This window comes from Lissotriton helveticus, chromosome 11 (assembly GCF_964261635.1).
Source record: "Lissotriton helveticus chromosome 11, aLisHel1.1, whole genome shotgun sequence".
NCBI classification, from domain to species: domain Eukaryota; kingdom Metazoa; phylum Chordata; class Amphibia; order Caudata; family Salamandridae; genus Lissotriton; species Lissotriton helveticus.
The window spans coordinates 398111912-398139650 of record NC_136072.1 but is presented as its reverse complement, the minus strand read 5'-3'; the positions used below and the strand labels follow the sequence as shown (position 1 = coordinate 398139650).

The 27739-nt window shown below is 48.1% G+C and overlaps 1 protein-coding gene across 3 annotated transcripts in view; it reads right to left on the bottom strand.

Moving 5' to 3' along the window:
• The window catches only part of LOC144791193 (alpha-1,4-N-acetylglucosaminyltransferase-like), a 472405-nt gene that overhangs the window by 318988 nt on the left and 125678 nt on the right, over positions 1-27739 (bottom strand). Inside the window, exon 1 of one of the 3 annotated variants that reach the window (XM_078665836.1) lies at positions 25690-25965. The exons of the other annotated variants lie outside the window; for them this stretch is intronic. The gene's annotated coding sequence lies outside the window, so the exon portion shown is untranslated. Of the gene's footprint in view, positions 1-25689; positions 25966-27739 lie in introns of those variants that run through there. 3 annotated transcript variants of the gene reach the window in all.

Here is a 27739-nt window from a genome sequence, read left to right as displayed (position 1 = left end):
GGTCATGGGAATGCATTTGCTGATAAGATCGCGAAAGAGACGGCGAAGAATGTAATGAGCCGAATGTATGTTGCAGGCCCTGAAAGATGGACTGGTGATGTTGGAATATGTGAGGACACGATAGAGAGTGTGAAGTCCATCCAAGCTGAGGCCACAGAGAATGAGTTGAGCACGTGGAGAGAGAGTACAGGTAGAATGGATGCAAATGATTGTTGGATTGAATTGACAGAGCATCAGAGATGGTTGTTACCCGATGCATATGTGCTTGCAGTGGTTACAATGGCTCATGGAATGGCTCATATCAGCGTGAAAAGGATTTGCGAGTTGTTGGCCCCAGTGTGGACGAATTCAGGGATTCCCAAGTGTGCAGAGAATGTTGTCAAGAATTGCATGGTATGTCTGAAGCACAACCCTGGTAGGGGAACCCCAACTCCAGCTGGTCATTTTGCACCTCCTACGTATCCGTTCGAGGTTTTGCAGCTAGATTTCATCCACATGGAGAGGTGCAACAACTTAAAATACGTACTCGTTGTTGTTTGTGCTTTCTCAAGATGGGTAGAAGCCTATCCCCTAAAAGACAATACCGCCTTGTCCACAGTAAAAGCCCTTGTAAAAGAGTACTTCCCCAGGTTTGGAATGCCTAGAATGGTCTGGTCTGATAACGGAAGTGAATTTGTGGGTCGTGTGATGAAGAGAGTGTGTGAAGGGCTAGGTATACGACAAAAGTTTCACGCTGCAAATCACCCCCAATCAGCTGGATTAGTAGAATGCTACAACGGCACTTTAAAACTTAAACTGGCCAAAATCCAAGCGAGCACAGGTCTTAAATGGCCTGACGCTCTACCCTTAGCACTCCTGTCCACTAGAATGACTGTGCATTCACGAGTAAAACTGAGTCCATACGAGATAGTTTTTGGCCGGCCAGCCAACATATGGGGAGTGCCTAGACCCACTAAGTTCAGCGAGCTTGAACACCCTATTTTGCTCAATTATCTGTATGAATTGACGGCTAAATTGCGTGTTTTGCATCAACAGGTCCACAACACCTTCCTCCGGTCTCTGAGACTCCGGGTCACGCCATTGACCCTGGTTCCTGGATTCTCATCAGGAATTTCCAAAGGACGAAAAACGACCAGCCCAGGTGGACCGGGCCTCATCTCGTCCTTCTTTCTACAAGATCCGCCGTTCGGGTGGAGGGGAAGGCCAACTGGGTCCACGGGATCCACTGTAAGAAAATCCCTTTCCCTCTGCCTTATGACCAGTGGGTCCAGAAGGGTGTCGCCGACCCGGAACTTGATGCCGTGCCAAATGCCGTCCCTTTTAATGATTTGCATATAAAAGGAACTGACTCTGAACAAGAAAATGAAAACATTTTGCACAAGGCTGTGCCACCACCCAAGCGAGTGAACACTACAGAGCCTGACCTCTTGTTCCAGGATCAGACAATACCAGGAAAACAACGGTATAATTTGAGACCGAGAAAAACGAACTAATAAAGCGATTTCCTTTGAAATTTTTGAGACCAAGATCCATGGACAAATAAAAAGATATTTCTTTTTTCCTCCCAAGTACTATTTTTGAAAGTGTAGCTCTCCCATCTAAGAAACTTGCTCATTTTTGTTTTTCGAACCGCCATCCGGGTTCCGCTGCTAGGGCCGCGGTTGATTAAAGTCTTTGGGGTACAGCTAACGACGTTAGGTTGGTAGTTCTGGTTGGTCCAAGGGAGTTGCCCTAGACTGACGGAAGCATCCCTTAGCAGAGGCAACCTCCCACCGCGGGCAGCACTTTAGAGAGGATGGAGTTTCCCGATGTGGAGAGACCTGCCAAACAAACGAACTTGAAGCACAGATTGAGTAGCGTGATGACGGCGAAAAGTTTTATAATATTGTGTATTTTTATGCTATTCAGCGTAATGATATTTTTGATAAGTTATGTTTTATTCTCTTTTCGTGTAACATTTGCACCCACTGCATCACCCATACCTCCTCCTACTGTTTCCTCTCATTCTTTCCACCCTCTGCCTGACCACGAATCAAATAGGAGATTGGAGTTCGTCAATAACTCTTTTGTTCAGTTATTACACCAACACCAACTTGTAATGAACACAACTAACTGTTGGGTGTGTGGTCTTATGCCTCACACAACGAATAAAGGTATCCCTTATCTGGTCCTGCCATTTAGTCACAATGGGTCTGTATGGGCATATAGGACAATGTTCATATATGCACACGAAATCTACCCCCTACGTTCTGTAACAGATAATCCTAGGAAAAGTGCTCTAGTCAAGGGAATAGTCGATATGATTAAGGAAGGTATTTCTTATGAGACTATCCCTAGAGATGAGACACTAGTCTACATGGGATGGAACATGACTGGATATGGATATGGAGCTACTCTGAGTGAAAAACAGCAAGCTAAAAGATCGTCCCCGATTTGGATTGTACCCCATCAGGGTCATCTGTGTCTGCAAGGTAATGGCACGAATCCCAGGGCTCAGTTAGGGAAGAGTGTCTGTACTGAAACGTATGTGTTTGGATCTCAGACTTCCCCTGCGTTTTTAGCAGCTAAGGGTACCTATTTCATCTGCCATGATAGAGCCTATACATGGTTGCCCCCTGACTTTTCGGGCTCCTGTTTTGTTTCCTTCCTGTTGCCTCCCACCTACACAGCAGCGGCAGACTACCACAGGACAAGGATAGTTAGAGGTGTCTTGAGTGAAGAAGACACTGCAGGTCAAGAATTTGGAGACTTTGCAAAGGGTTTTCTGCCGTTCTGGGGATCCATGGCTAACAGCAGGAACATAAGGCAATTGACAAGGGTAGTTGAGTCCACCTTGATTGAAACTGCTGGTGCCCTTAGTAACCTGACTGCTGAGCTCCAGTCGGATCGGCTTATGACCCTTCAGAACAGGGCCGCTTTAGATGTCATACTTGCAGACCGAGGTGGGGTATGCAGATTGATCCAATCTAGTTGCTGTATCTTCATACCTGATAACGCTCCAACAGTGTACCAGGCCATCTCCAAACTACATAAGATTTCCGAATCTATTCATGTGGATAAAGGAGATTGGTCATTAATGGGATGGTTCTGGGAACTGATATCCGCCTGGGGATGGAAAATTCTAATGGTCATTGGGATGGTCTTAGCCATTCTTTTCCTGTTCTGTCTATGCATACAGTGTGCTCCTGCAATATGTGGCCTCTGTGTTACATCATGTGTAAGGAAGCCTGTGTCGAGAGATGAACTAAGTACTAGAATGATGTTACAGCAACATCTCAATGACTTTAGAAATATAGATCTGGACTCAGACTAACATGAGGATAGATTAATTGCCTATGTGAGGGCAAAAGGAGGGTTTGTGGTTCTGAAAATCTGGATTCGTGTAATCGTTCTGGACTCGAGAATAAAAACTTCGTCGAAACATGAGGAATTTGGTATCAAAAGACCGAGAATGACGAGCACATCATGTACATATATTTTCAGCATATTCGAGTGACGATTTCACCTCGAAATCGTCATTTTCGTTGTGAACCCTCGACTCCCATTTATGTGTTGCCCTTTACATAGGCCTTAATCCAGCTGAATTCAATTCCAAAAGGACACATACCCCTTAATCGACTTTTCCATGACCTGTGCAAGTTGGAACCATTGCCCCAGGCCGAACTCGTTAGATCAGTTCCCCGCCCAGTGGCCGAGCAAGATAGCATCAAGGCTCAACAAGTCATAAAACCATTTCAGCGCGCACACCTGCCGTATCTTGCTCACATCTGTCTCTACTCTTTTGCTACACTTACTTTATGGTGGGGAGGTGCCTGTTTTATTGGGGGTCCACCGATATCTGATGAAATGTTGGGCCTTGCCGGGTGATTTGTTATGGGCAGCACGACGTGAAATATGTACATGTCATCATGACTCTGCTTTTCTTTTGTAACCAATAACTGTAAATCACATACTACGAATTCGAAGAATGTTTGCCTGAAGCTGAATATTCTGTATAAAGAGAGAATCCTGACTTTGTAAATTCGAGCAGTCTCCTGAGAATATACTTCCCCATGTGTTGTACTTCTAGGACACTTGTTACCTTGGTTGCAGCCAATAAAATCGATCCTTGACTTCACCTAGAAGACTCTGAGTTTCTGTGGTCTAAATCAGGAAGAACTCGAGGTCTCTGGGTGTACCCTGACACCGCTGGGTTACCGGTTCTGCGCCGGGTCTTAAAATCCCAGTACCTCAGCGCCTGATTGTGCCGGTGCCTCTACCCACATCATTGCGATATCCCTGCTTGTGCCCCAATATTGTCCTGTTTCACTTTTGTTTTGCTGCCATCTTGTTGTTTTGCCTCCCAGCCCGTCTCTCCACCCCGCTCCCGCCTCCCAGCTGCCCCTCCCTCCCACTGAAAGTAAAGGTCTGACCCGTCTGCTCCAGCGCTGTGACCGTCCTGACTCGTGCAGAAGCGGTCGCTCCCCACGCTCCCTGGTCACCTGGTATCGTAGCGCTTTACTGCTCATTGCTGCCGATACCTTGTGCTCTGCTCTCATTGATTGGAATTATTGTAGTGCCTGATTAATAGCGTAACGCTATATTGCATATAATCCACATTGCGCACATTATCATTAGTGCTTGTTTGATCCTGTAGCGCTATATTGTAAAGTTCGCATTGCCTGTTGATATAATCTGTGCCTGATTGTGCCAGTGCCTCTACCCACATCATTGCGATATCCCTGCTTGTGCCCCAATCTCGTCCTGTTTCACTTTTGTTTTGCTGCCATCTTGTTGTTGTGCCTCCCAGCCCGTCTCTCCACCCCGCTCCCGCCTCCCAGCTGCCCCTCCCTCGCTCCGCCCCCCCACTATCCACTTATGTCAAAACAGCTTCCGAGCAGCATCCACGCGCAGCGGACGTGCCCTATGCGCGCTGAAGACGCGCCAAAGGTAAGCCTGTCTACGCCCGTCCGCGCCTGGTCCGCGCCCAGCGCCAGACCCCCTGGCCCCCGCAAAATCCACTCCACCCGCATAACGTACGACGCCGCAACCCTCTCAGCACTCAACTCCGGCAGTCTCCCAGACAGCTACCAAGCCGCCCCAGGACACACCCATGGACCCTTCACCTGCCACTCCTGCAAGTTCGACTGCATCAGGACCCACACCAAATCCACAAACTCCAAACAGAGCTCCGTAACTAACCACTTGAAGTGTATCCTGCTCAATACCCGCTCGATCCACAAACACGCAACTGAACTATGGAACCTACTAGACACCACAACACCGGACGTCGCCTTTCTTACAGAAACCTGGATGAACGCCTCATCAGCGCCCGACATCGCCATAGCCATCCCGGACGGTTACAAGATCATCCGAAAGGACCGCATCAACCAAACAGGAGGAGGCATTGCCATAGTCCATAAGAACACCATCCGCATCACGACCAGTTCCAACGACACCCTCAAAGCAGCCGAACAACTTCACTTCCAGATCCACACCGACCCCAAGACCACACTCCGAGGCACCCTCATCTACAGGCCACCAGGACCCCACACACAATTCAGTGAAGACATCACTGACTTCATTAGAAGTCAGTGAATATAGTGCCATAGAAATCTGGGACATCCTCAAAAACGACCAACCTGACCTAGCCTTTTTGACCGAGACATGGCTAGACAAACACAGTACCCCGGACATTGCTACAGCTCTCCCTGATAATTATAAAATACTCAACCTAAACAGGGAGAAAAAGAAGGGAGGTGGGGTTGCCTTATTGTTCAAAGACTCCCTGACCTGTAGGCAGGAGATAATTACTCAGGCTAGGAGCCACGAAGCAATGGCCTTTACAGTATCCATTAACACCACCGTCATACTCGGCGGGGTCATTATTTATAACCCACCAGGCTGCACCTCCAACTTTAACGCCCAGTTCCTGTCACAAGTCATGCCTATATGCCTTCAGAATAAAAATATATTGCTTATAGGAGACTTCAATCAATCAATCAATCATAGGCATTTATAGAGCGCTCTACTTACCCGGAGGGTCTCAAGGCGCTAGGGGGGGGTGCTGCTACTGCCCGAACAGCCAGGTCTTGAGCTTCTTCCTGAAGGCGAGGTGGTCTTGGGTCAGGCGCAGGTGGGTCGGGAGGGAGTTCCAGGTCTTGGCGGCCAGGTAGGAGAAGGACCTTCCTCCTGTTGTCGTTCTTTGGATGCGGGGGACGGCGGCGAGGGCGTGACTGGCTGATCGGAGGTGTCGTTTGGGAGCGTAGAAGTTGATGCGGTTGTTGAGGTAGCTCGGGCCTTGATCGTGAAGAGCTTTGTGTGCGTGGGTAAGGAGACGGAAGGTGATTCTCTTGTTGACCGGGAGCCAGTGCAGGTCTCTTAGGTGTCCGGAGATGTGGCTGTGTCGTGGGATGTCGAGGATGAGTCTGGCTGAGGCGTTCTGGATCCGTTGGAGTCTCTTCTGGAGCTTGGCGGTGGTTCCGGCGTAGAGGGCGTTGCCGTAGTCCAGTCGGCTGGTGACGAGTGCCTGGGTGACAGTCTTCCTGGTCTCGGTGGGGATCCACCGGAAGATCTTCCGTAGCATGCGCAGGGTGTTGAAGCATGACGAGGAGACGGCGTTGACTTGCTTGGTCATGGAGAGGGAGGAGTCCAGGATGAAGCCCAGGTTGCGTGCGTGGTCTGTCGGTTTGGGTGCGGTGCCCAGGGCGGGGGGCCACCAGGAGTCGTCCCAGGCGGAGGGCGAGGATCCCAGGATGAGGACTTCCGTCTTGTCCGAGTTCAGCTTCAGGCGGCTGGTCGACATCCACTCGGCTACCTCTTTCATTCCTTCGTGAAGGTTGGCTCTGGCGGTGGCGGGGTTGTTGGTCAGGGAGAGGATCAGCTGGGTATCGTCGGCGTAGGAGATGATGTTGAGGTTGTGTTGGCGTGCGATGGCCGCGAGGGGGCTCATGTAGACGTTGAAGAGGGTTGGGCTCAGCGAGGATCCTTGAGGGACGCCGCAGATGACTTCGGTGGCCTCTGACTTGTACGGTGGTAGACGGACTCTCTGTGTTCTTCCGTCGAGGAAGGAGATGATCCATTCCAGCGCCTTCTCCTGGATTCCGACGTTGCTGAGGCGATGCACTAGGGTGCGGTGGCAGACGGTGTCGAAGGCCGCAGAGAGGTCTAGTAGGATGAGGGCCGCTGTTTCTCCGTTGTCCATCAGGGTTCGGATGTCATCGGTGGCAGCGATGAGGGCGGTCTCGGTGCTGTGGTTGGCTCGGAAGCCAGACTGTGAGGGGTCGAGGGATCCGTTCGTCTCGAGGAAGGCGGCCAGCTGCTTGTTGACGGTCTTCTCGATGACTTTGGCTGGGAACGGGAGCAGCGAGATGGGGCGGTAATTCTTGAGCTCGGTGGGGTCCGCTGTTGGTTTCTTGAGTAGAGCGCTGAGTTCGGCATGCTTCCAGCTCTCAGGGAAGGTGGCGGTGGTGAAGGAGGTGTTGATGATGTCACGCAGGTGGGGTGCGATGACGGCGTCGGCCTTGTTGAAGATGTGGTGAGGGCAGGGGTCGGTCGGAGATCCGGAGTGGATGGAGTTCATCATGCGGACGGTTTCTTCGGTGCAGATCGGAGTCCAGGCGCGGAGGGTGGTGGTGGGGGGCGGTGGTTCGGTCGAGTTGGACGTGGCGTTCGTCGGTTGGGTGTTGAAGCTGTTGTGTATGTCCGCGATCTTGTTGTGGAAGTAGGAGGCGAGGGAGTTGCAGAGTTCTTGCGATGGGGTGATGTCGTTGTTTCCGGCGTTGGGGTTGGAGAGCTCTTTCACGATGTTGAAGAGTTCCTTGCTGTTGTGTGCGTTGTTATCCAGCCGGTCCTTGAATGCGGTTTTCTTGGTGTCGCGGATCAGTTGGTGATGCTTCCGGGTGGCAAGCTTGAGGGTGGTCAAGTTGTCCGGTGTTGGCTCCCTTCTCCAGGCTTTCTCGAGGGCTCGGCAGTTCTTCTTGGAGCTCTTGAGTTCGTCGGTGAACCACGGGGCCTTCTTGCTGCCGGGTCTGCTGGGCGGGGTCCTCAGTGGGGCGAGTTCGTCCGCGCAGTTGCTGATCCACTTCGTGAGGTTGTTGGCGGCCTGGCTGGGGTTCGCTGAGCTGGCGGGAGGGTGCTGGCTCAGGGAAGCGGCAAGCTGGTCGGCTGTGATCTTGCTCCAGCTTCTGCGGGTGACCTGTTGCTGGTGGTGGTGGGTCGTCGTTCTTCTGAAGGTGAAGTGGACGCAGCTGTGGTCCGTCCAGTGGAGTCCTGTGGCGTGGCTGAAGGCGATGTCTTTGCTGGATGAGAAGACGGCGTCGATTGTGTGTCCGGCGAGGTGGGTGGGGTTGGTCACTAGTTGCTTGAGTCCGAGGTTGGTGAGGTTGTCGAGCAGGGTGGTGGTGTTGCAGTCGTTGTTGTTCTCCAGGTGGAAGTTGAGGTCCCCCAGGAGGATGTAGTCAGCGGAGGGGAGGGCATGCGGGCTGACGAAGTCGGCGATGTCCTCGCTGAATTGGGTGCGTGGTCCCGGGGGTCGGTAGATCAGGGTGCCTCTGAGGGTGGTCTTCGGGTCGGTGTGGATCTGGAAGTGTAGGTGTTCGGCGGTAGTCAGGATGTCGTCGGTGAAGGTCGTGATGCGGATGGTGTCCCTGTGGATGATGGCGATGCCTCCTCCTGTCTGGTTGGCGGTGCGGTCCCTCCGGGTGATCTTGTAGCCCTCTGGGATGGCGATGGCGATGTCGGGCGCTGAGGAGGCGTTCATCCAGGTCTCCGTGAGGAAGGCAACGTCAGGAGCAGTGGTGTCGATGAGGTTCCAGAGTTCGATGGCGTGTCTGTGGACTGAGCGGGTGTTGAGCAGGATGCACTTGAGGTGGTTGCTGCTGGTGTTCGTCTTGGCGGGTGCTGGTGCGAGGCAGGTCCGGATGCAGATGAACTTGCAGGCGGTACAGCAGAAGGGTCCGTGGGTGCGTCTCGGGGTGGCTCGGTAGCATCCTGGGAATCGGCCGGTGTTGAGTGCGTTGAGGGTGGCGGCGTCGTACGTCCGGTGGGTGGGCTGGGAACTGCGGGGGCCAGGGGTCCTGGCACTGGGCGCGGGCCAGGCGCGGACGGGCTTACCTTTGGCGCACCTTCGGCGCTCATTCGGTGCTCCCGCTGCGCGCGTCCGCTGCGCGGTCGCTGAGGGGGCGTCATAAGAAGGGATCCGTGAGGGCGGGTCAGCTGTGAGGCGGGGAGCGCGTTGTCCTATCAGCAGGCGGGGGGGCGGGGTCGCGGCAAAAACCGGCGCGAAAATCGAGTCGGGCGACCCTGCGGCGGCTGGGGCGCCGGGCTGGAGTGGCGATCGAGGCGGGCGGCCCTGCGGCGGCTGGGGCGCCGGGCTGGAGTGGCGTCAGCAGGCAGCAGTCAGGCAGCAGGTAGGAGGCAGGCAGCAGGCGGGGAGCGTGGGGGCAACCAGGCCGAGGGCACAGTGGTCGCTGCAGAAAGGAGGTCGGGATCCCCTTAAGAAGGGATCCGTGAGGGCGGGTCAGCTGTGAGGCGGGGAGCGCGTTGTCCTATCAGCAGGCGGGGGGGCGGGGTCGCGGCAAAAATCGGCGCGAAAATCGAGTCGGGCGGCCCTGCGGCGGCTGGGGCGCCGGGCTGGAGTGGCGATCGAGGCGCGCGGCCCTGCGGCGGCTGGGGCGCCGGGCTGGAGTGGCGTCAGCAGGCAGCAGTCAGGCAGCAGGTAGGAGGCAGGCAGCAGGCGGGGAGCGTGGGGGCAACCAGGCCGAGGGCACAGTGGTCGCTTCAACATCCACTTCGATGACAGCAACAACCCCCTCACCAGACAACTGACTGAGAATATGGAGATACTACAGCTGTACCAAAAAATCATTCAGCCAACGCATAGGGCAGGACACACCCTGGACCTGCTGTTCTCTAATATCAACGCCATTTCTATCTCCGCTATTAAACCACTATTGTGGACAGACCATTCACTGGTCGAGTTCGACCTGCTCCTACCAACAAAAAACCCCAGGTCCTCCAACCAAATAACCACCCATAGGAGAAGCTATGCCAACTTTAAAGTTGAAACCTTTCAGAAACATTTTATTCACCCTCCAAGTGGTGAATTAGGTACCGATGAAGCAACAGACAGACTTCAGAGCCACATAGCCTCAGCTTTGGAGCACTGCTCAAAGCTCCGTGGCAATGTCAATCCTAGGCGTACCATGTCTGAAAACTGGTACGGGCCAGATCTGAAGGCACAAAAAAGGAAGTGCACTTTTCTCGAACGCAAGTGGAGACTAACAAAAACTCAAGAGACGAGAGCTACTTACAAAAATGAACTGTCACAATACACCAAAGCTATTAGAAAGGCAAAAAAAGATTACTTTTCAAGTAGGATCCTGGATAACAAGGACTCCTCGAAAGAGCTATTTAAAATTGTAAAAGAACTCTGCAGTCCTGCCAACCTCTCAGCCAACCTGACTCCCTCTCAAACAGGCTGCGACAAAATGAACACCTTCTTCTGCGAAAAAATAGACAAGATCTATTCATCCTTTCCTAAAATCAACTCCGGCTGCCTGCTGGACCACAAGCCCTCCTCCTCCCAAGACTACTGCACTAGCTTTGGCCCTTACTCAGAAGAGGAAGTAGGCAAAGCGATGCTCGAAACCAAATCCAGCTCCCCCCTTGACCCCTGCCCTCACCATATCTTCCGGCAACTCACTCCCTTGATCTGCCCTGCTGTTACTCAGCTATTTAATCATTCACTAGAAACTGCAGAGTTTCCATCGTGCTGGAAGACCGCCACAGTCAGCCCCCTGCTAAAAAAAGCTGGACTAGATATCAACAACCCGGCCAATTATAGGCCGATATCCCAACTTCCCTATCTATCAAAAGTCCTAGAGAAACTGGTCAATAGACAACTGGCCAGTTTTCTCGAAGCCAACAATCTGCTAGATATCACACAGACGGGCTTCAGGGCTAATAACAGCACATAAACCACTCTCTTAGCAGTGCTGGATAACATCAGGATGCATGTCGATCAGGGAAAGACAGTGGCCCTGATACTGTTGGACCTCTCGGCGGCGTTCGACACCGTCCCCCACCACCTGCTTCTGGAAACCTTAGCATCCAAGGGCATACGGGAAAAAGCATTGGGCTGGCTGCGGTCTTTCCTTTCGAATAGATCACAGTCGGTGCACATGGGTAACTTCTCATCCCCAGGCCGGAACATCAAATACGGGGTCCCACAGGGGGCCTCACTAAGCCTAATTTTGTTCAATATCTTTGTTTCATCCCTGGCAGGAATAGGCAGAAAGTGGGGCGTGGAAATCTGTTCCTATGCCGACGACACTCAACTTACGGTCATCCTTGATGAAAAAAACAACCCCAAGGAAAGGCTCCTTAACTGTCTTACCGAGCTGGCCGACTGGATGAATCAACATTCCCTAAAACTCAATGCTGACAAATCAGAGATCCTTCTGATCGGCAGCCACACCGAGCTGTGGAATGACAGCTGGTGGCCTAAAGCGCTGGGCACTCCACCCACCCCGGCGCAAACTGCAAAAAACCTCGGAATAACCATGGATACTGCACTATCCATGAAGACTCATGTAGCTGCCATCTATGGCAAAGGCTTTGGAATCCTAAAAATGCTCAAAAGAGTCTTCCCCTGGATTCCACTGGAGTGCAGAAAGATCCTGGTCCAGTCACTCTTGATGAGTAGGCTGGACTACGGCAACTCTTTGTTCGTAGGCATGGCCGAGTACCGTTTTTCCAAGCTCCAAATGGTGCAGAACGCAGCAGCCAAAGCCATATGTATGAAAAAGAAATACGACTCGGCCAAGAGCTGTCTGCGCCACCTCCACTGGCTACCTATGAGGCAAAGAGCATCCTTCAAAATGATGTGCATCACACATAGAGCACTTCACAAAACTGGCCCCCTCATCCTCAGAAATAGGATTCAGCTCTATGCGCCCACTCGGAACCTCCGCTCTCAATCGTTGGCTCGCGCAAAAACCTGCAGGGTAAAGAGAGCTAGGATGGGCAAGCGCGCTTTCTCTCATATTGCAGCAGCCAAATGGAACGAACTTCCCACAGCCCTCCGACTCACAGAAGACCACCTGACATTCAGGAAGCAGCTAAAATCCTTCCTCTTTCCGCTTCCCGAATGAACCCCCGCTAGACTGCCATCCTTGTCACCTTCACATTAGCAAATACAGCGCCGTGATATCCTACCTAGGATGATTGTTAGCGCTTTATAAGAACCTTAAATAAAATAAATTAGCCCACACGCCCTCCCCTCCGAGGACTACATTCTACTGGGAGACCTCAACTTCCACCTGGAAAAGAACAACAACAGCAACACCACCACCCTTCTGGACAACCTCGCCAATCTCGGACTCAAACAACTTGTAGACACCCCCACCCACTATGCCGGGCACACGCTCAACCCAATCTTCTCCTCCAGCAAGCACATCTCCTTCAATCACGCCACAGGACTCCATGGGACGGACCACAGCTGCGTTCACTTCACCTACAAAAAGACCACGACCCACAACCACCCACAACCAATTCCCCGCAGAAACTGGAACAAAACTACCACCGACCAGCTCTTCACATCACTTCACCAAAACCCTCCTGCCAAATCGTCGGACCCTAACCAAGCAGCCATCAACCTCACACAATGGATCACTCACAGCGCTGACGATCTAGCACCCTTGAAAAACCATCAAATCAAGCAAGGTAGCAAAAAAGCCCCCTGGTTCAATGATGACCTTAAGAATTCCAAGAAGATCTGTCTCACCCTCGAGAAAACCTGGCGAAAAAACCCAACCACCGACAACCTGGCCCCCTTCAAGAACGCCACCCGCAAACACCACCAACTCATCCGATCCACCAAGAAATCTGCATTCAAGGATCGACTCGACAACAACGCCCACAACAGCAAGGAACTATTCAACATCGTCAAAGAGTTTACCAACCCCACCGCCGGCACCAACGACATCACTCCCTCTCAAGACCTCTGCGACTCTCTAGCCTCGTTCTTCCACAACAAAATTGCTGACATACATAACAGCTTTGGCGAACAGTCCACCCCACCCACCTCCGAACCAAAACCCCCCTCCAACAACCTCTGCGCCTGGAACCCAATCACCACTGAAGACACCATCCGCTTGATGAACTCCATCCACTCAGGATCGCCAACCGACCCATGTCCCCACCACATTTTCAACAAAGCAGACTCCATTATCGCACCCCATCTCAGAGATGTCATCAACTGCTCCCTCAACTCCACTACCTTCCCGGAAAGCTGGAAACATGCCGAACTCAGCGCCCTCCTGGAGAAACCCACAGCAGACCCCACTGAACTCAAGAGCTACCGCCCCATTTCGCTCCTCCCATTCCCTGCCAAAGTCATTGAGAAAACCGTCAACAGTCAACTCGCCGCCTTCCTCGAATCCAACAGCTCCCTCGACCCATCACAGTCCGGCTTCCGAGCCAAACACAGCACCGAGACCGCCCTCATCGCAGTAACAGACGACATTCGAACGCTACTAGACAACGGAGAAACAGCGGCCCTCATCATACTTGACTTCTCCGCAGCCTTCGACACAGTCTGTCATAGCACCCTTATACAACACCTTAGCAACGTCGGAATACAAGGAAAAGCATTGAACTGGATCATCTCGTTCCTCGACGGAAGAACCCAGAGAGTCCGCCTCCCCCCTTTCAAATCGGAAGCCACTGAAGTCATCTGCGGCGTACCACAAGGATCATCACTCAGTCCCCCCCTCTTCAACGTATACATGAGTCCCCTCGCATCCATCGCGCGCCAACACAACCTCAACATCATCTCCTACGCAGACAACACCCAGCTGATCCTCTCTCTCACCAAAGACCCAAACACCGCCAAAACCAACCTACACGATGGGATGAAAGAAGTGGCCGAGTGGATGAAGAATAGCCGTTTAAAACTGAACTCGGACAAAACGGAAGTCCTCATCTTAGGATCATCCCCCTCCGCTTGGGACGACTCATGGTGGCCACCGGCCCTGGGAAACGCCCCCAAACCAACGGACCACGCACCTAACCTGGGCTTCATCCTGGACTCCTCCCTCTCGATGACCAGACAAGTCAACGCCGTCTCATCATCATGCTTCAACATCCTACGTATGCTCAAAAAAATCTTCCGTTGGATCCCCACCGAAACAAGAAAGACGGTCACCCATGCTCTGGTCACAAGCCGACTGGACTACGGAAACACCCTTTACGCCGGAACCACAGCCAAACTACAGAAAAAACTCCAACGCATCCAGAACGCCTCAGCCAGACTCATCCTAGACATCCCCCGCCTAGCTCACATCTCCGGTCACCTGAAAGACCTCCACTGGCTCCCCGTCAACAAAAGAATAACGTTCCGTCTCCTCACCCACGCACACAAAGCCCTTTACGACCTAGGACCTGAATACCTCAACACGCACCTGACCTTTTACACCCCCACCCGCCAACTACGATCGTCCAATCAAGCCCTCGCCGTGATTCCACGCATCCAAAGATCCACCATGGGGGGAAGATCCTTCTCCTACTTAGCGGCCAAGACCTGGAATTCTCTCCCCACCCACCTCCGCCTTACACAGAACCACCTCTCCTTCAGAAAACAACTAAAAACTTGGATATTCGATAGATAGCGTACCCCCCTCCCTCAAGCGCCTTGAGACGCTCTGGGTGAGTAGTGCGCTATACAAATTCTAACTTGACTTGACATTAATAGCATTCCAAATTCTTGTTCTACCCGACAGTACCAATTTGGATGATTGGATAATAACTTAAAGAAGAAAAATGTTGATAATATCCAAGATGGTTCTAAGGGACAAAAGATGCAGATATTTAATGACAGGGTGTAATCAGCTCATCACTATCGGAGGATAACTTTAAGGAGAGTAGAATAGAAGTCAAGGATTTTGTTGTCAAGGGAATAAAGTAGTGCTGGTGATGTGTATCTGGGGAGAAACATATGATGTTCAACAGCATGGGTAGTGGAATTGATAATAGTGAGTATGATTGTTTGCATTTGCTAAACAAAATATTCTTCAGTGTAATTGATTTCTGGTCAGAAGGAGGAAGTCGACCAAGGAATGACATTAGGAATAAGTTGGACCAATATAATTAAAACCTTAGTTTTATTGCCAATTTGGACATGATTTCTATGTACTATTTAGCAGTAAGTATCATACCAGTTTGTGAAAGATTAACATGTATATGAAAATGTAAATTTTAGTGCTACTCAATTTGACAAACAGATGCTTGTCACTTTTACGACTGGGTTGATAGCTCTGACGTTGCCACATTTTAGGAGATCAATAGAAAGAGAGCTTTCAAAAGAACTACTGAAAGAGCAGCTTAAGCTCTAACCACATCTTTTTCTTGAGTACAGCAGTTGGTTAGGAAGAAGTTGTGTGCGTCCATTTAAAAAGGGTGCTTGAGTTGCACTTTTTCCTTTGTGGAAGTACTTCCGAACAATGTAGAAGGAATGAGTGGATTATGGCGACAAGTCAATTATTGAGGCTACAGGCCCTAATCTGTTCATTATTGTTCGAAATTATTTATGGGTGAGGCCTACTCTAGCAACCATCACAACATTCCTGCCAGGGTGAATCACAAAAGTTACTAAAATAATCTGTGCTTCACCCTCTAGTAGTTTGGCACAAAAGTAGTCAGACTTAATTTAAGGGAAACGGTGTAAAGTAGTTATACAGCACATAAACAACAATAGATTGGAATCATAAAATAAGCAAAATCCTAGACCAATTTAGAAAAAGAGAGACAATTGTAATACATAAAATTACACCAAAATAAAATAAATTAAATTAGTAGAACCGGAGTTCGGAATGTTATAATTTTTCAGTACAAAGTAGCTCTTAAAGGATCAAAGCGCATACCGCGGGTATCGGTCGCGCAAGACCCAAGAAAAATCAAAAGTTAATCTGACCATGATGGAGTGTGGGTCAGATAACATGAGAAAATCGGGACACGTTTCAGCTTATCTTGGACTGAGAAAGATTTTGAAGAAAAAGTCCAGCATAAGGTAGAGTTCAGCAGAGCAAGGAAGCAGGTTGTGTCCGAAGAGGAATCATCGTCAGGAAGCTGCTAGATGAAGTCTTGGTGAAGCCATCATAATTGTGGAGAAAAACTATGAGGGGTAAAAACTGATTTCCAGGCAAATGAGGTTGTTGTTGAGTGGGAGCCCGTTACTGTTGAGCCTGGTGAACATTTTTACCTTTGGACCTAGACTACTTTTTGAAAGTCAAAAACCTTCTGCGGAACAAAGCTGTAGCCTGTAGTATAAGAGGGCCTTAAAGGCCAGATACTGTCACTGAGTATCTAGCTGAACAGTATTTGGTGCTGCGGAGAAGAATGTAGCAGGAACTACCAAGAAGTCAGGCCGACTGGCAATGCACCTTGGGCAGATCGGCTCGCAGGTAGACTCGGGTCTTCTGTCGATTCTCCAGGATTTTTTTTGTGGAAAATGTATCAAGTCCCAAGTTTTAGAGTTAGGCAGCAACAGTGCAACCAAAGCCAGTGCCAAGGGTCCAGTTCACAGGGAGCCCCACATTAGAGGGTAAGATTCACGACAGCAGAGGACAGGTGCAGAGTTTAAGGGCTCAGGAGCTTGATATGTCTCTGTAGCTCATAGAAGACACCAGCCAACTAGCCTTTGATGTCTCTTCTGGTGGTCTTGCATACAAAGTGATTGTCATGTTCTCTTTCAAGCCGCAAGGCAGTCCTTCAAGCAGCACAGCAGTCCTTTGGTTGCAGCAGGGAAGTCCTTTAGGGTACAAGCCAATCTTTCCAAAGTCTTCCACAGGCCCTGGAGTGTACTGAAAAGGTGTTCTGGGATCCAATATTTATTTTTTAACCTTACCTTCCGGACCCCTGAATAAAACGTGGTTTGTGGGTACCGCAAAGATCATTTTAACTCACTCACTCATTTCACTAGGCCCATACACCCACATGCACCACTGCGGCATCTCCTTAAAAGATAACCAATAAAGAACCCTCCCACGGGGCCCGTGGAGGACAGCAGCGCCACCCCCACGAGGAGAAAGGCCCGATGATGAAGCATGACACTTGCAAGGGTGTGTAAGTGCACTACATCTATAAGGAGAAATTCTCCCACCTGCTTCTGCACCCAATTGCATTGAAAGACTACTCCCAAACTTTTATCAACCACAATAGGTTGTCTTTCCCTCCTTTCTTTAGGAACAGTTACCCCTCAGTGAGTACTAATCCAATATGTATACCTGGTGCCAGCCTTTGAAGTATGGGGATTCCCTATACTACCACCATATCTGGTTCTGTAAGTTCTTCCCTTTCCCTGCCAAGAGTCAAAGAAGTATGGGGTGACAAAAGGCTAGTTCCAGGGACCTTTGTGTGTGCTGGAGGAAAGCCCTTTGAAGTCTGTGAGGCAGGGAATAGCCCTGCCCCAGCCATCCATCAGGATGGCCCATTCTGCCCACAGCTTACCCTTTTGTTATCCTGTCTAGAAGGAACAAACAAAGTACAACAGCAGATCTATTCACAGTCATGTGACCCAGGACATTGGCAGAAGGCACCAAGGGCCATATGTATGACCATCAAGTTATGCGACTCACATATTGGGATTTTTAGCGAAACGCAATTTGCGAGTCGCAAAACCTGATGTACAACAGTGTCACAGATACTGTGTGGAGTTCCCAAATTGGTCACAAGGGACCTGCCTCATTAATATTCATAAGGCAGGTCGCAATTTGCAACCCATTGGGAAAAGTGGGCATTCACAGGGATGGTGGCTTGATGGGGTCAGCAGACCACCCTATCTGTGACTGCTTTTCAAATAAGTTATCAAAGAAGAAGGGAGAAAGAGGCTATGGCTAGGTTCGGTCTCTAGAATTGTAAAGTACAGCACTAAAACCCATATATAATGGATTGTGACAACCTAGCCTAAGGAAATATTTAGGCTTTCTCAAATTTTGGGTGTGCTTTGTTGGAAAACAAATTGTTTTCTTGAGTCGCCTCACTCACCAAAGGTTGCCGTTAGGTGACATGCTTCATCATTGGGGCCATCCCAAGCATCTATTGCTTGGGGCGTGCTGCGACTTGCGAAGGATACATAGGAGCACTTGTTTTGTGAGACTATGTGTGGTGCAGTGTGTGGTGGAGTGCTGGTTTGTGCTCATTAAAAATACCTACCTAGTAAGCCAACATATTTATTCCTGCCTCTAGTTAGTATAGTAAAAAGGGGTTAGATAAAGTAAATATAACAATGATGTGGTCATAGTCCCTAATATCCCGTCGACATGTTTCAAGGTGACCCCTACAACTTTTTCTCAGGAAAACATGAGGGTCAGCCCCATGCATGCCACTCCTGTGATTAAACCTAGATTAAGGTAGAAAATAAATAAAGTAGACACACCTAATGTGTGTATCTATCAGGTATACATACGGTTAATGTTGTATCCATAGTATTTTTTTGTTAGCCGTAATATGCCCCATGGTCCGCCTGGGTGGAGGGGCTTGTAGACTTTAGCTCGGCAGCCCTCCCCCATTCAACCTGTAAACCCAGGCGTGAACGCATCAGGTTACTGCTAACAAAAAAATGCTACGGAAACAACATTAACCGTATGTATACATGGTCCCAAAATGCGTTTTTCACATGCAATTTCATATAGGGATTTTGAACAAGACTACAGCCCGAACCGCTGCATGGAATTACACAACATTCGGCAGAAAGCTAGCTTTTGGTCCAGATAGACTCCTTTTGTGATTTGGTGTAAATCTGTTCAGTAGTTTTAGAGATATTAAAGAAAAGAAAAATTTTAATTCATTGGGACGCGGATCCACAGTCGTGGATCTGCGGATTTACGTGTCAACAGCAATGCTGTGATTGACTGGCCCCAACCGGACAGGAATGTTGAGTCCACCATTTTATTGATTGGAGCACAATCCCAAGAAGAAGAGGGGCTTTGGACAATAACAGCCTGGACTGAGGAGTGTGAGAGGCAGTGTTCGCCAGTCTTTGACATCCTGTCAGAGCCGCAGTAACGGCTGCATCAAGCTTCTATCAATGAATTGCACCCGATCATGTGTGATATATATTCCTAGATATTTGAAGCCATCTGTGACTACTTGTAGTGCGCACCCTCTCGGTAGCTGAGGTGGCGATCCCCGCAGGACATATAATAGCGATTATCCCCGTTTATCCTGTACCCGGACACTCGGCCATATGCAGCGCAGATGTCCAGCAGATAATTAATAGACCGCGCTGGGGAAGTAAGGTATAACAGGATGTCATCTGCGTAAAATGAAATTCGGTCTTCGCAACCGAGTGTCCAGTGTATGCCCCTTATTGTGAGGTCTTGTCTGACCCATGCAGCCAGGGGCTCCAAAACTATTGCAAAGAGTAGGGGTGATAACGGATATCCTTGTCTCGTCCCTCTACCTAGGGGGAATTCTCTGGAAAGACAGTCGTTAACCACCACCCTCGCCAGTGGTTGCTTGTACAATAATCCGACCCATTTACCGAAGTTGGGGCCGAAGACCAGATGCTGAAGAACCTCAAAGAGGAAGGGCCATTCCACCAGGTCAAACGCCATACGCGCATCTATTGAGAGTATAGCTGCGTCTTCACCCAAAGACTCTCTCCACTCCATCACACTAAACAACCGTCGCAGATTAAGTGTCGTGTTGCGGTGTGGCATAAAGCCTGACTGGTCCGGGTGAATGATTTCTGATAGATAAGGTTGTAGTCTCGTAGCTAGGGCTTTGGCTAACAGCTTTGCCTCTGCGTTTAGCAGACAGATCGGTTTATATGACCCACACTCCTGCGCTGGTCTGCCTGGCTTCTGTAACGCAACAATTGTGGCGGTACGTTGGTCCCTAGGTAGAGCCCCAATTGTCAAGCATTCTTTATACATGTCTAGGAGGTGTGGCACTAGTTCCTAATTTCTAAAATTCTATCGGGATGCCATTTGGCCCCAGCGCCTTCCCAGTGTGTAGCACCCTAACCGCTTGCGCAATCTCTTCCTGTGTTATATCTGCCTCTAGCGCTGAAATAGCATCTTCCCTAAGGGTAGGAGTTTGTATATTGTGTAAAATTGCCAGGTTTTCTTCCACCGTTGCATCGGCCACTGGTGTGTATATTAATTCGTAATGACGTGCTAGCTCGTCAGCAATCTGCTGCGGGCCCTGGACAAGCGTGCCTTCTCTTGTGCACATCTGTGCAATCCAATTATTCGCCCTTTCCTTCTTCCCTAACCAAGCCAGTAATTTATCTGCCTTATCCCCCAGGCCGTAGATGGTGTGCTGGGTTTTTGTGAGTCTATCAGAGACCTCCTGTTGTGTGTATGCCCTATACTCCTGTTGTGCTAGGTTCAAGGCATGTGTCGTGTCCTCCGATGTATCTAACTCATGCGCTCTTTCGGCCCTCGCTACAGCTTCCTCTAGGTCTTCTATCAAAGGTAGCAATTGATGTCACTTTAACACTCTCTGGCCAACATAAGTAATGTCCACATTACGTAAACCTAGGTCCCTGTCAATGCCACTCTTTCTAGCACTCTCACAGGCCCAAAACACAAAACTATAGCCCACAACCCAGACTCTGATCATTTTGGAGACACGCAGGAGTACCACACAGGAAAACTCTGTAGCACAATGAGGCAGATTTGAAGATGAAGGGAAGTTAAAATGGAGAAGAGGACCTAAAATATAAAACAACATATTTGATTGTATGGTGGAGTTATCCAGGGAGCTAACATTAGGTAGTGGCTTCAATAAAATACCTGCCTCTGTGATTGGCTTTGGAAATAAACAAAAGTTGTGTGGTTTGGGATATGCTTGGGTTTTCAAACAGTCAACCACACCTGCTACAGTTAATGTGAATGGAAACTTAGCTAAAATAGTGTGGGGGGAAGGGAACAGAAAAGACTGCACTGTGAGACTTGAGACCACAGTGGTCTAAAACATTGCTTTTTGGGGAGTGTTTGGGGTCTAAATACAAAGCATGAAAGGCACATTGTTGAATGATTGTAAGGGACATTGTGTGGACCCACTGTGAATTTACAAGGGGGGCCACCTTGAGCGCAACAAGGGATCCGCAGACCTGCCCAAAAACATTGCCATATTGGGTTTCTTCACAAAATAAATGGAAAGAGTTAAAAAGCAGTGACCATTTAGAAGTGGTTTAAAAAGAGTAATGGATGACACGAAGCCTGTGATTTGCTAAGTTCAGCGGTATCAGTGAAAGGAGAGTGGGAATGGTTGTGATCCCAGTCTTCTGAATCCTGAAAAACGGAAAATGAGCCAGATCCTAATTTCAAGCCGCATGCCATGTTTGTAACTATTTGAGGAAAGTGGCATGGTACCAATTAGTATCATGGCATCCATCACGTGGCCATGCTCATGTGACAACATCGTAAAGATTGATCGCAAGTGGTCGCCATATTGTAATGTTAAAAGCGACTGGCTAAAATGGAAAAAAGAAGCCTCATAGTAAATACATTTTAGCCCCAGAGACCCTATCCCCACCAGGTCCCAGCCACATCCACAAAGGGGAGGGGCGTCACAAGGGACATAGCGGGTTCCCTGCCCTCTCCAGCCAAGTGTGCTCCCAGCCAGCAGGAGCATGAAAAAGGCAGGTGGGCTTTTTATTATCTGTTTCCCTGCCCGCACGGAAACAGATGAAAAGATTGCTCCCACCTACATGGAGAAGCTTTTTGACTTCTCCTTGAGGGCGGAGAAATACCGACTTCCGCAAAGCTGGCTGAGGACACAGGGGCCTTAGAGCTCCCCCGCGGCCTCAACAAAGTGTGGTGGATGCCCTAGGTGGGCACTAGAGCACCCACCATTTGTTGGACAGGCCAGAAGAATGGGGTCCCCAGGGCCAAAATCGGCATGGGGAGGGGGGATGTGTGCCCCATCCCCTTTTGCCAATGCCCCCAGGGCTCGAGAGATGGGGTACTCGGGTGGAAATCAGTCCATGTACGGAGGCTGCATTCCCTCTCACACTTTTCCAATAAGGCCAGTCCATAAGGTCCTTATAGCTCGTGCCCTTGCCAAGCACTGCTAATTAGCCCACATACTACATCAGTCATGACATATTCTATGACATTATTGATAATATCACTGTAATATTTGCCATAACATTATTGATAAGAAAACTGCATGCGGAGGCTCGAGTTATAGTTACTTTAGTGAATAAATAAAAAAGGACAGAATGCTGCTGACCAAGGTTCAGCACATCAATTCCTAAGTAGGGAAAAACAATTAGAACGTCTGTGCAACAACTTCCAGAGTTCGTAGCACTTCCACTGGAGACCAGATAAGTAAATTTGTAAAGAGAGGGAAGGTGCACCAGAACAAAATCAGTGAACTCCAAGTGTATCCAAAAATATCTTTTATTGTAGTTTTAGTTAAAAATTGGACATCAGCCAACGCGTTTCATTCCACAGCTGGAACTTCATCAGGGCTTAACGATTTTAATCTCGGTCACATCAATCTGTATGCGTGAGTCAGTGGATCCCAAGATCAAACCAAAGTAGAGACAATCCTAAGCTCACTAGCAATAAGAGTGTTGGACGTGTCAGTTCTATAGTGTCCTACAATCGTCCAAATTCGATGTCCCAGTGTTGGCACAAGTCCTCAAATCCAATATAACGCAGTAACATAATGGATACTATTTCTCAGCGTGTCATATTTCCACTGGCCAGTGTAGCGGCCAAGAGTCCTGGTCAAAGTCGGCGTCAGCAAAGCTAATCCCTCATCCGGATTTTCAACTAGTTACTTTAGTTCATGAGTTATAGTTACTTGAGATAACTATAACTGCTGAATTTCTATGGTTTTATGTGTATAAAACCTGAACCTAACTATAACATCCAATACACACACATGTTAACATTATTTCCTTTGATATGCTCTATTAAGTTTCTGTCTGCCTTATTTTCTATTGGAATGTGTTGCAGTACGTGTAAGCATCCATGCATGGTGCTAGACGTATTCCAAGGATGGGCTAGAGTATATTTATAACAAGCTGGCAGTGATCTCTGCACAAAATAAAGTTGGGGGCTGATGTATCCGTGCGTTGGTTTGTGAACAGCATTTGGGAGTACTTCAACCGGCCCACTGCAGCAGTACTTTACGGACTAAAAAATGGAGTTTGTGAATAGGACCAACTGTCCAAATGTGTCTACTGCCTCAAGTGCAGTCAATCTCCTTTTTTTATCACAGGGTTTAATTGTGTTCCTACACTAAATGCAATACCTGCTTTTCAGCTAGGATTCAACAAAGACTGTGAGTCCTCTCAAGAGGTAATCCGATCATTTTATTTAAGTGTCTCTGACACTGATGCCCATCTTTTCCTTTGAGTACTTGTTTTGAGACTTTACTAATTAGTCGGTCAAATATCTTTATTTGCTACATTTCACTAGCATAAAAGCACATTGATAAATACAAACAGAATACAAATACAGTTTACAAAAAGCAGTTAAAAACAATACATAAAACCCCTTCGCCCAGCTTGTGTACTGAGAGATACAGGAAAAAAATATGTATCAAGTAAAAATTGCATAAATATGACCCCGCCTAATATAACTGTAGTCATTTCCTTAAACACAGCAGCCTTATAGCATTGCACTTTTCCTCAGTTTTAAAATCTGCCAAATCAAGGAGCCCACCAAGATGCATATCAAGGGGCTATGTCGCTGTTTCAACAACAGCAGGGAAGGTCTGCTCTGTCTAAACTTAACAACTTTAAATAATGGCAATAAAAGTTTCCTTCCAGGTATCTGATAAAAAGTGCAAAAGATCATAATATGTATAGTTGTCTGGGTGGATATACCATCACAGAGGCAAGGGGTCAGATCCAATAAGGTGTGAGAGTTAGTTGGGTATCCTACCATTAGGGGTAGTATATTAAAATGAAATCTTGCAAGATCAAAGTGATGTTGCCTGTTCTGGTTAAGAGATAAATAATATTGAAGACCCTTATGCATGTAGACCAGTTTAAACAAGATCACAGTTGGTTATCCACCTCCCATCTTTTTGACCTTGCCTTACCCAGAAATATTTGTTTAGTCTAGCCTTTTTAATACAAGGACAGGAAAAGTCCGGAGAACCAGATAAGGCTGGGTGCCCTATCTCCTCGCACACAGGTTTCCGATAGACAAACCATGAAATATCAAGAGTAGTGTGTAGTCTAAGGCAATCTTTTTAAACCAGTTTGTTAAGACCTGTTTCGTCGACTTTACTAGTCCAAGGGGATAAAATTAAGAGACACTTTACCATTTTGGTATTCACAGAAGGCACTTACTCATTTTGGTATTCACAGACGGCACTTACTCATTTCGGTTTTTCACAGAAGTTAGGAGTCCTAACTTTAGGACTCCTAACTTCTGTGAATACCGAAATGAGTAAGTGCCTTCTGTGAATACCAAAATGGTAGTAAGTTTAGGATTTTGTCTTAAGTTAGTTCTCTGAATTGGGCCCTTTATTCTGACAGTCTCTGACACGAGGGTCCTCCTCATTTTAATAGATCTGACCCTGAATTTCTTTTCTGTTTTAAATTGTGTGTGGAGGGGACAAAAGGGATATCCAGGTAAGGCGAAGGCTTTCGAGATACGTCTTCAGCCATTTCATGAGTGCCTCCTAAAACCCCATAGAGAAAGACAATGGTCTTGGCATTGTAAAAAAAAAGAGCAATGTTTGAAACGTTACATATGTTAGTTTGAAAAAATAGCATGTACCAACTAATGTAAATTATTGGAAGCATTTATTTAATGCTGCATACCCCCTTCCCAGAAGACCACTGGGTGCTGTGCATTCCGCACTATCAATAGGTTCCATTTCACAGACTGAACTTATTGTGGTGAACACAATATAGTGCGTAGTTTATTATCTATAATATAGAGGCATCGCCCGTCTCGGAATCACTTGAAATAGTTTTCACTCTATATACGTGTTGTGACATATTACTTTTTTCTTCATTTTTTTAGAGGAAATGCCCATTTGATTGTATAAAAATTCATGATTGTGCAGAACTCAGCCAAAACATTTTACGTACATGAAAATCATTTGTAGACCACTGTTGAAAAGTACTTACATTAACTAAAAGTTTACATGAGCCATATTTAAACCTAAAATCAGTAAGCGAGAGGAGACACCACTTCGTTGTTAAGGGAAATTTCATCAGGTCACTAGTCACTTTACAGACTTGATTACAACTTAAATGTTAGTTACACCTACATTTACAACTCATTCACTTCTACATTTGTTCAGTATGCTGATGAGAGCAAAGTAACAAACATGTTTTGCTCTACCGCACAGCAGCATAACATTGCTTCTTCAGCTATTGTTTATACAGCGCGATCCGGGACTATAGTTTTTTCAAGGTCAGGCTCAGAATTGTATCATTCACATTCCCGTTATTTATCCCAAAACTCTTACTGATTTATCTCCGAAGCAAACAATGCTCTCGATACATTTTAGCCTTTCATGGTGGAAAGCAGACTTAAAGCTACACAGCAACAAAACGACCGCTGCCACAAAACTCCTTCGCACCCAAAACAGTCGCTCCTCTTTCCGCCTTGTTGTTCCCCAGAACTGCACGAGAACAACTTGGTGTCAAATAAAACATCGAAGCCCAGGATTCTTTGAGGGAAACAAAGAAGCAATGCAACTTAAAAAACATAATAGTACCTGTGATTGGCACTGCTCTGCTGAGAAGTTGTTCACACATTTCGCTTTCCGCGTATACTCAGGAGCCGTTTTGGGTCGCTTTCTAGCTGTGTTTTCATCTTGTTTAGCAGCTGGGAGGGGAACGTAAGTTCAGCAGCGGGTTTGCCTGGCGCTGGTGAGTTGTTTATCAAAAGAAAGAACGAAGCTATCAAGCGAACTTCGGAGACTAGAAAATGTTTTCTCCAAATGCCTTGCTTGAAGAGGAAAAGAGACCATATAAGGTTACCACGATTGGAGTTACATGTGGTGAAGAGGGCGTGGTCCCCTTCATATTGCACCGAGCTTGGGAAAAGAAGACTCCCCAGTCCGCATCCGGTATTATAAATTGTGTGAAAATTAACCAGTACGCAAGCCGCTGCAGTGGTCTCGGAGGACAGGGCAATTATATTCCACACTTCAACTCTCTCAAACAAGAAAAAACAAGCATTGGCATAGCCAATAGGTCTTGCCTTTTGGACCTTATGAGTATTTAGCAATGCAGCACATTATCCCCTGAACGTGCTTGTTACATCTGTTGGAGTAAGGTGTTGAGGTATAGTGTCTGAAAGCCAAGTGGATGTGTGTATGATCTCTGTGCTACAATACTTTATGCATTGCTTTCAGTGGCGGCTGGTGACATTTGAAAGTAGTGCGGCGAAAAATTACTGTCATACTAAAATTAAAGAATTGTGGGCACTCAATACCTGACAATAAGTCTAGTGGTACAGTACAGTCTGACTCTGTCAGGACCGGAAGTCCAGTTCTGACGACGCTCCGCCGCCTAAGGAAACACATAACAAAGAGGCCCCAGCCTCCGTTTTCCGACGGTGCGCCCTTGCCGAGGCCCAGATATTGGCTGCCAACTCAATTTCTCATAATGTGAGATCATTATCAATAACTTATTTGCTGGATAATTAAGTGACAGAAGGGGGATATAATTTCATCAAATGCTTTCAACTTTGGCGCCTCTGTGTAGCTGCTAATTGCCGCATTATCCGAAGGAACCCTGCTGCCCGGGCCTGCCCATCATTTCAATTAGCCGGGCCGTTAATATTCCGAGCCTTATGGTAACTGCCGGGCCCTCTTTCCGCTGCCTGCTGTACAGTGGCGATGTGTTTATGGGCTTTCAATTATCCATTTATTAACAATATAACTCCGCATGCATTAGCCCCGCGCTCCGGTCTGCCTCTTGTACAGTTTTATATTGATTCGTTTGCACAGTTCACACGCTGCTGCGGCTGCTACCACATTAATAAATCAAAGGAAATGAGGAACAGTGAAGCAAAGAGATTTGCCTAATATCACACAACGCTGCCCTGTAACGTCCCCTCTGCCCTCTTTCCCGCATGGAAGAACCGCCACTGTTTAACTGCGATATGCACAGTATGTTTCAACATAGAAGAGGGCGAAGCGTTGTACTACTTCATTTACAGTCACACACTTGTAGTAACATGAAAGAGGGCGAAGCGTCGTTCCTCTTCATCTAGGTTTGCGCACTTATTGTTTTGATGAAACTCTTTAATTAACACAATCAGCAATCCTCTTCCTTCTGTAAATGCGTGCTAGTTGTGCTGTGATGAAAAATCACATGTGCGCAGCTCTCAGGGGAAATACCACATCAGAGAGCAAAACACTGCTCCTCCCAAACTGCCTTTCAAATATAATGGGTTAGAGGGAAAATAGTCGTTCCTCTGAATCCCATAAAAGAGAAGACACATACCTGGGTAAATCTGTGTGACCGCGAAATAAACCCCCAATGAAAATGAGATGTATGCAGCGCCACAACTTCAACGTAGCACAGCTTCAAAACACACGGAAGCCATGTAATCTTTGAAATGGATCCAAAACTCAAGACAACAAATGCTGACTAAAAATGGAGTTTAAACTTGAACTTAGGACAGCTTCAAAACGTACGGAAGCTGTGTAATCTTTGAAATGGATCCACAACTCGAGACAACAAGTGCTGACCGAAAACGGAGCTTAAATTATTTGTCAGCAATGTCCAACAACGATCAAACACCAACACAGGAAC